The sequence below is a fragment of the Suricata suricatta genome, chromosome 6 (assembly GCF_006229205.1).
Source record: "Suricata suricatta isolate VVHF042 chromosome 6, meerkat_22Aug2017_6uvM2_HiC, whole genome shotgun sequence".
In the NCBI taxonomy this organism is placed as follows: Eukaryota; Metazoa; Chordata; class Mammalia; order Carnivora; family Herpestidae; genus Suricata; species Suricata suricatta.
This window is the reverse complement of record NC_043705.1, coordinates 106249198-106257774: the sequence shown is the minus strand read 5'-3', so window position 1 is coordinate 106257774 and position 8577 is coordinate 106249198.

Here is an 8577-nt window from a genome sequence, read left to right as displayed (position 1 = left end):
CAGCAGAAAACAATGTAAGAAATGGCTCAAGACATTTCTCACAGATTGTTTTGTTTTGTCAAGTCTATTAAATTGAGTTTTATATATACGGAGTACAGAAAAGTTGGAGTGGCACAGATGCATTCACTCTATGTAGTTTGGGCATTAAAAAAATAGACATTCTTTTAAAGAAACAGTGGAAGAAATGTTCTAAGTGAGGATCCTGTATATATGTGACAACCCTTCCCCAACCCGAAATTTTCTTTTTCGGGGGAAATCATTAATAGTCCAGAGGGTGTGTTTCCATTTTGTTTCACACGCATCTGTGTGTGCACATGCATGTGTGTTCGTGCGCGGGCACACACGCGCACACATCCATCGAGAGGATGGCCTGGGGTGAGGAACTTGCGTGGAAGAGGTGCTGGAAGATGAGGACCAGGATTCCAGCATGAGAACGCTGGCGAGCACGGAGAAAGTCCTCAGGCCTGGAAGGTTCTGGATGAGCACCCCTGACGCCAGGAAGCAGAGTACCGCGCAGACGCGGATGTCCAGGGTAGGCGTGGGAGGAACGACCCCTCTGCCCCACAATTGCCAGTGGTCCCATTGGCTGTCTGATAACCTGCAGATAAGGAAGGAAGATGTGAACCTCCCCTACGACCTGCCAGTCCCCGCCCCATGCCTTCCAGCCTTTCCCGCAGGTTTGCAGCCCTCAGAAGCACCAAGCCAATGGCGGTTTCCTTTGTGGAACGTTTCCCTGCACTCCCAACTTTCTCTTAGTGACTGGTCAGCTTGCGGGTACAATGCCCCACAAACTGGATCAAGCCGCTACACTAGATCAGAGCACCTAGCCCATTTCCTCAACGGGGTTCATGACAGACTGTGATTTTACCCTAGCTTGATTATGGTTAAATGTTATGTTTCCCACTAGAAGGTAGGTATCAAGTTTGCTCGCTCCTATATTGCCAGCAAAGTGACCAGCATCCAGTCTGTAGCAGGATTCTCAAATAAGAGTCGTGACACCGAGGCTCTTCTTCCCAGGAAGCAACTTTATTCCTAATGGCACTGCTCAGTTGGGTTCTCGTACCCAAAGAACTGAGCCACCCCTCCCTGAACGCCACGTGGCATAGTTCTTTATATATTTTTTATTTCTTTGTCTCCTATATATGGTAACACACAAACATGCAGTGTGATTAAGTGGTCTCATGTTACAAGGTCGTAGGGATGTTGTCAAGTATGCCTGTAGCCAGGTTTCCTTGAGGGTTTTTTTTTTTCTTTCCTTAGGGAGGGGACCCTACCACATTCCCCGCTTTGATGCCCAGACCCTTCTATTTTGGGTCAAAGAGAATCATCTTGGTTTGGAGGTTTATATTGGCTGTCCTTTCACATACCTCGTATAGTCCACCTGGGGCCCGCCATTTGATAGCGGGGTTGACATTGTCCCAGGCCTCTGGGAGGTGAGAAGTGAGACAGGAGTGGGGATCTGGCTCAAGGTGATCTGGGGTCCCCCACCATTGAGTTTTTCGGGCAGTTGAGTTACAAAATCTTTGGCTTAGGCACGCTAAGTTTTGAACAGAGACAATGATAAACGTTTTCCCCTTACGCAAGACAGTTTTTCCCAGTAATTGACCTTTTGAGAAGTCAAACCCCGGTCGTGGGACTTGGGTATTTTGTTTTACTATTAGGTATGTGGGGACAGAATTATTTTAGTCTCTTATGGCCATTGTCTCCCTATGTTGGTACCAACGAAGTGTCCTATCCACAAAAGGAAGGTGAGTGCTAACAGAAACCTCTCACTACGTTTCTAGCTGGCCAGGGCGGCAGATTATTAACTCTACAGCAAAGAGTAGAGCACTAATCACAATAATAGTGAGAAATAAGGCATGACAGTACATCACAGTAAGGAAACATATAAAAATAAGGACAGTCTTCTTTCCTCGGACCCAATTCAAGCTTCTGCAGTGCATAGATTCGTCAGCTTCCGGAGTGACCAAAGCAGGGCTGCAGCCTCCCGGAGCCTCTGGAATTCTAGATTGCTTCTTCCATATGGTCAGCTCATATGGCGTTGATGGATGAGGAATGCACGCCCAGTTTCGAGATGCTGGCTTCACTCTCCTATAGTGAATCCAGGGACACACTTCGGCTATCTTTACTGCAGTAGGGGTGCACAAAATGACAGTGAATGGTTTCCTCCAGAGGGGTTTTGGGGGTTGAACATTTAAAAAATTTTTTAGATGTTTTTATTTATTATTGAGAGACAGAGCATGAGCATGGGAGAGGCAGAGAGAGTGAGAGACATAGAATCTGAAGGAGGCTCCAGGCTCTGAGCTGTCAGCACAGAGCCCGACATGGGGCTCAAACTCACAAATCGTGAGATTACGACCTGAGCTGTAGTCAGACGCTTAACCGACTGAGCCACCCAGATGCCCCTGGGGACTGGACCTTTCATCCCTTTATCCATACTGCATCTCCTGGTTTAAAGGGGTGAACATCTGTGGGCAGATTCACACGTAATAGCTCCCTGACCCAGTGGCATAAGGTGGTTAGGGTAAAGCTAAGGGCCTGCCTCTGTTGTCTTAGGGTTAGATTGTCTATCTCATTTAGAGATCCACACCCTATGCTCTTGATAATGGGGGGAGGGTGCCCAGAAAGGGTTTTATGAAGGGAGAGCCCCATCTGCTTCTTTAGCCTCCCACTTGCAGCTGCACTGGGCCTCCCTGAAGGTCCCTATCTCTCCCTGCCTAATGCTAACCCTCTCCCTACTCATTCCTCCCCTGGATCAGGGCCTGTAACTGCTGTTAGGAAACAGGGATGATGATCTTTCTGGGATGGTGGTGGGGGGAGGGTACAGCAGTTAGAGTCTACCCAAGGGTCAGTTGAGTGGCCCACAGGTATGGTTTTACTGGAAGGCTGGCAGGCACGAGGCAGAATAGACATTATCGGACACAAAGAGAAAAACACAAAGTACAGATTGTACTGACCAACAAGATGGCATCTTAAGATAATGTCTACAGTTTCCAAACCTGGCAAACAATCTGACTTTGAAAACAACATATGTCAGGGAATCTCTCATAATCCAAGTGATGGAGAAGCAGGAGCAGTAAGTAATCGATGGCTCTATTTTCCAAGAGTTTGGCCCTACCTTAATTTAAAAAAAATTTTTTTTAAAGCATTTAATGCTTGTGAGGTGTTATTTAGAGTTTGGCTGAGTATAAGTAGACAGTTTGCTTTATTTTGAGGTGTAAAACCTTTTCAAGAGCCAGGAGTTCTACTAGAGAAAGAGTCAAGGCAGCCATTTACCATTATTAATTTGTAAATATTTAGGTAAGCCAAACCTGGGTAGTATTTTATAAAGCAGAATTCTTATTACTTTTTGTATCTTTTCTGTCTTGTAGGGGAAGGCCTTTACCCAATTAGTAAAAGTATGAACCCATACCAACAAATGCCATTTTTTTGACCTTGGCATGTGAGTGAAACCTAATTGTTAGTCTTTTTTGGATAGCTTCCAGTTCGCTGATTGTCTGGGAGAGCAAGCCTGTGTTTGAGAGGGTTGTTTCTAAGACATACTTCACAGCCTGATACCACTTGACAATTTTTATTTTGTCAGTAAACATCCTTTGGGCCATTTGACAAGTTTTGCCCCTCCCTAAATGAAAGGTCTGATGCTGTGTTTTAATAATCTTTGAGTTCTGCGAGTTTGGTAATAGTAATTTTAGCCCTGCTTTGTTTGTAACAATTCCAAGGGCTGGATGCAGTGTTTAGAAGTCAGACCCCAGTATTTTTTTTTTTTTTTTGAGAGAGAGTAGGTGGGATTGAGTGTCCTTTAATAATTGGTATAGCAGCAAACTATTTTCCTGAACCCTGGTATCAATAGCCTACAACATCCAGTAATTTCCCAAAACTCATACAATTGTTTATTTGTCCTGGAGTTAGTGGCACCATAGTCTCTAATTTAGCTATAATGTCCCTTTCTAGCAGGGGAGTCAGGCCCTCTGGCACATCAGAAAAGAATGAGAAGAAATTAGGTTTCCCCCTTTACATACCAGGGACTGAGAGAAAAATTTAGTTAGAAGTTTTCCAGAGATGCCTCTAATCATCATGCTGCCTGTGGACGGCTGGCCTGGGGTGGGAAGAGGACATAAAAGTAGCTCTGGTGCTAAAAAGTTTTCCTTCTCTGCCGGAGGGTTTCTTATTGACGGTTGGTTCAGGGGAGGCACCGTAAAGAGCCCCAGGCCCAGGTTAGTCCCTTCCAGGGACATTGGTTATCTGAGCCCTCACAGATAGAGGTCCCTGAGGGCATTCAGATCTCCAGTGAGTGTCTCCATATCAGGGTTGTCCCCTCTGGGGATATTCTCATTTTAGTGCTTTCAGCAGGTATATAAATGGCACTTGGTGCCAGGACCTCCTGAAGTCCCGTCTGACATAGTAGATAAGGCTAAAACTAAGGTCTCAGATTTTTTTAAGCCTCCTTTTCTGTTTTGTTTGTAATAAACCCAACTGGCAGCTCGTAAGAGCTCCTCAAAGGCCAACAGCCAGTTTTTGCATTTTCTCTGAATATCTAGAGCTGATTGAGTGACAAATTTGTCTAAAATCATCTCATCCTTAGGGGCGTCAGGGAAGATAGCCATATATCTAATGAGAACCCCCCTCAACCTCTCCAGAAAGACCACTGGCTCTCATTTTGTGTTTGTAACATAGTGGCTAAGTTAGCATAATTTAAGGGTTAAATCTTAGATTTCCTTAAAAAAATTTTTTTTTAATATAGAGGACCCTAGGAAAAGGAGGTTGGGGTGGAAGACTTTGCTTCCTCCTTATCTAGGTCTGTTTTGGATACCCCTCATGATTTGTTACCCCTCATGATTGCTGGACTTTACGAAGGGGTTGCCCTTAAATTAGGATCTACCTTACATTGCTTACATATATCTCGATTTTTTTTCTTAAGGCCCCAAAACAATGAACATAGGGGAATTCTCCCCAGTTCCCTTCACATTTGCAGAACAAGTCCATTTATAGGATAGTATTGTCATTGATATTTCCCTCTGGAGGCCAGGTTCCCTCTTCCAATTTGTATTGGGGCCAAGCTGTTGGGCAAAAGAAAATGAATCCAAAGGAGTAATGGCCTTGGTTGGGGAATCACCCGTCTATAGGAAAAAGGAAGACAATTGTACTTTGTCTCAATTTCCTTTAGCTGGCCAGGAGAAACCTCATCTCTTGGTCCTGTCTTTTGGCTGGCTATGTGACTGGCAGCCACAAGCCCTGCCAGTCTTGCAAGGTGCTGGGAGTAGTCATTTTACCCAGCCTTGACCCTACCTCTGAGAGCTGACCTGGCCTTTCCTGTTTGTTTGTTTGTTTGTTTTTTCTTACCCCTCCATTTCCAACCAGCAGGACCTTGAGGGAGTGGACTGTGAGGAGACAAGATTTTCGATTGTTGTAGTTAACGCTAATTTTGTTTTGTCCCAACGGTAACTATGTATTTATCATTGGCTATTGAGGGAAGGGGTTAAAGGGTCAAAGTCAAGGTCTATTCCCCTGCCTTTTTTCACAATGCCCACATAAATATGTTTCAGCCATGTGGATGAATAGATATATATTTTGGCATACAATGGGCTAAGTTTAGTAAAATGGTTCCCACGTATCTTAGTAAAAGTCCTTCATATACCATCCATCCCTCATATGGCAGAGGCATCCATTTCTCTGCTAAATAGGAAAAACAGAAACGTAGAGGGTTTGGAAGGTGGCACCAAGGGTATCGCCATCATTTCCCCAGCCTTTGGATCAAAGGAGGAGGCATTTTCGTCTTAGCCCTGTGTACGTTTAAAATCCATTTATTTTAACCTTAGTCTGTCCCGACCACATATAAAATTTCTTTTTAAAGATTTTCCTTCACAAACCTTCTACAACTTTTCTTTGCATTTAGATTTTGTCCCACATCCTTTTTCTCCAAATAATCAGTCTCACTTAGGACAAAATTTCTTTTACCTTCAACAAAAATATATTTCCATTTCTTATAGCTTTCTTTGATATCTCCTACTTTTCTACTTACAGAGTTGCTTTTCTTATTTTTATCAGTTTTTAACTGCATTCAGCAGAATTTTAACTCTTAGAAACTTTAGTCTCAGGTGAAAACTAAGTAGTAACCAATTGTGAACTTTATGTTACATCCGAATTTTTTTTGTAGATGCCACTTATGACTCCATTAAACACAAAGCTTAATCCTTAGTTTTTCTGCAACAAGTCAGAAGCACAAACCTACTTTTAGTAATTAGTACTTTAGTCTCTATCTCAGTATATATCCAATGAATTCAATCTCAATTTATCATCCAAGCAAAACTTTAACATTTTAGGTTACGAAAGACTTTGAAAGCTGTTTTAACAATTACCCATGAAAACTTTGAGACAGACAAAATTAACCATCACTTTAAGTCATCCTTTTGTTACCAAATTTGAACAGATATAACATGAGCTTATTTGACCTTCAGCTAATCTAGGAAGAATAAAAGTTTTCTTTTTAATGTTGATAAACATTGTCTATCTCAAACTAACCAATTTAAGTTAGCTTAAACGCTGAAAACGTTTTACTTGGGTCCACAGAAGACAGTTTGTTCCCCATGGTTAATTTTTACCTGGAATGTTGGTGGGGAAATCTGACACGGGTGGTCTTTGCTCCTCAACATCTTGGGTAGGCGTTGAGGAGTCAGCTAAGCAGGCCGCCCCCCAGGTGGTGCAGAAACGGAGTGGGGGAAGGGAGGGCAGAAGAGGAGAGGTGCCTGCAGGAGGCAGAAAAAGCGAATTCCCAATTTTATATCTTGTCAGTTCAGACAGAGGAGCAGATTCCAGGTTTCTTTTGTTTTGTTTTCCACCAGTGGAATCGGGCAGCCCATGTCAGTCCGGAGAAGACAGGGAATGCCCCGAAACAAAAGGAGTTTCGGCAGCAGTTTGGGAATATTCCTTAAAGTCCCCATTCTGAGGTAGAATAACCAGAGGCAGCAGTTCTAATTATCATAGTCATTGGCCCAGGAAATGAAGGAGCGACAAGTTCCCATCCACAGTCACATGCTCCCATCCACAGTCACATGCTCCCATCCACAGCCACATGCTGTCACCCAGTGCCTTAGCGTTGCATCTTCATTCCTCTTCCCTTGTGGAACTACCAGGGCAACTCTGGGAGGTGATCAGGCTCCCCTTCTGCATCTTAGGGGCAGGTCTGCTAAAATGAACCCAGGTTCCTACCCGTCTGACGGGGGCCCCCTGAACTGGTTCCTGGGCCTCGCGGGTTCCATTGGCCCACACGGGTCCTCACCTGGGCATGCCGGAGGGCTAGTCTCCTGTGTGTCAAGCAGTCCATTGGCACCAGGCAAGGCCGCCTCACCCGGCGCCCCAAGGTTTGCATCCCCAGTAGCAAAGGAGGTGGAAATACTCTGTCTCCGTATCCCAGATGAGAGCCCCCAAGTAATGTAGCAGGATTCTTGCATAGAGAGTCATGAGACCAAGGCTTTTCTTTCCAGAAAGCAACTTTATTCTTGCAGGTACTGCTCAGATGGGTTCATACCCAAAGAACTGAGCCCCTGAACACACGTGGCATAGACTTTAGACTTTTATGTATTTTTTCTTTGTCTATCTCCCATATATGGTAACACACAAACATGCTGTCTGCATCCCTCACAAGAGGGATATTGTCACATATACTTATAGCCAGGTTTCCTTGAGGTTTTTTTTTCCTTTCCTTTGGGAGGGGACCCTACCACAGGTTGATAGTCAATACCTATTTACTGAATTGAAAGAGAGCTTTTGATGAAATTCTGAACAGAGACAGAGAGATAACGCAGATACTACATTAAAAAAAATTTTTTTTAATGTTTGCTTTTTATTTCTGAGAGAGAGACAGAGCATGAGCAGGGGAGGGGCAGAGAGAGAGAAAGAGAGAGACCGGACTTCAAAGCAGGTTCCAAGCTCTGAGCTGTCAGCACAGATGAGTGGGGCTCAAACTCACAGACTGGAGATCATCACCTGAGCCGAAGTCGGACCCTTAAACAACTGAGCCACCCAGGTGCCCCTAGATATTTCCTTTTTTAAAATAAAGATTTCATTTTATGATGACAGAAAATACCTATGGTAAAGATTTAGAAAACAAAGTAGAATTATCTTTGGAGTCTCTCAGCCTTGTTTATAACAGCAATAACATAACATAAAATAGAAATAGCCCAAATGTCTATTGATAAGGACTCAGTAAATAAATCATCTATAATGAATTTACGATCTATCATTATGCAAGAAAAAAAGTAAATGGCAGATCAATATCATAGTTTGAGAAGAATGATTACTACATCAGGTATTCAAATATTTATGAAAATGTGAAAAATGATTCACATAACTTTTAGCAGTATGCTCTTGCTGGGGAGAGATTTATAGGTATCTTTAATTCAGTAATATTTATATTACTGTTTGGTTTTGTTTAAGAAAGAGCTGCAAAAGGGGCGCCTGGGTGGCTCAGTCGGTTAAGCGTCTGACTTCGGCTCAGGTCATGATCTCATGGTTTGTGGGTTCAAGCCCCGCGCCTGGCTCTGTGCTGACGGCTCAGAACCTGGAGCCTGCTTCAGATTC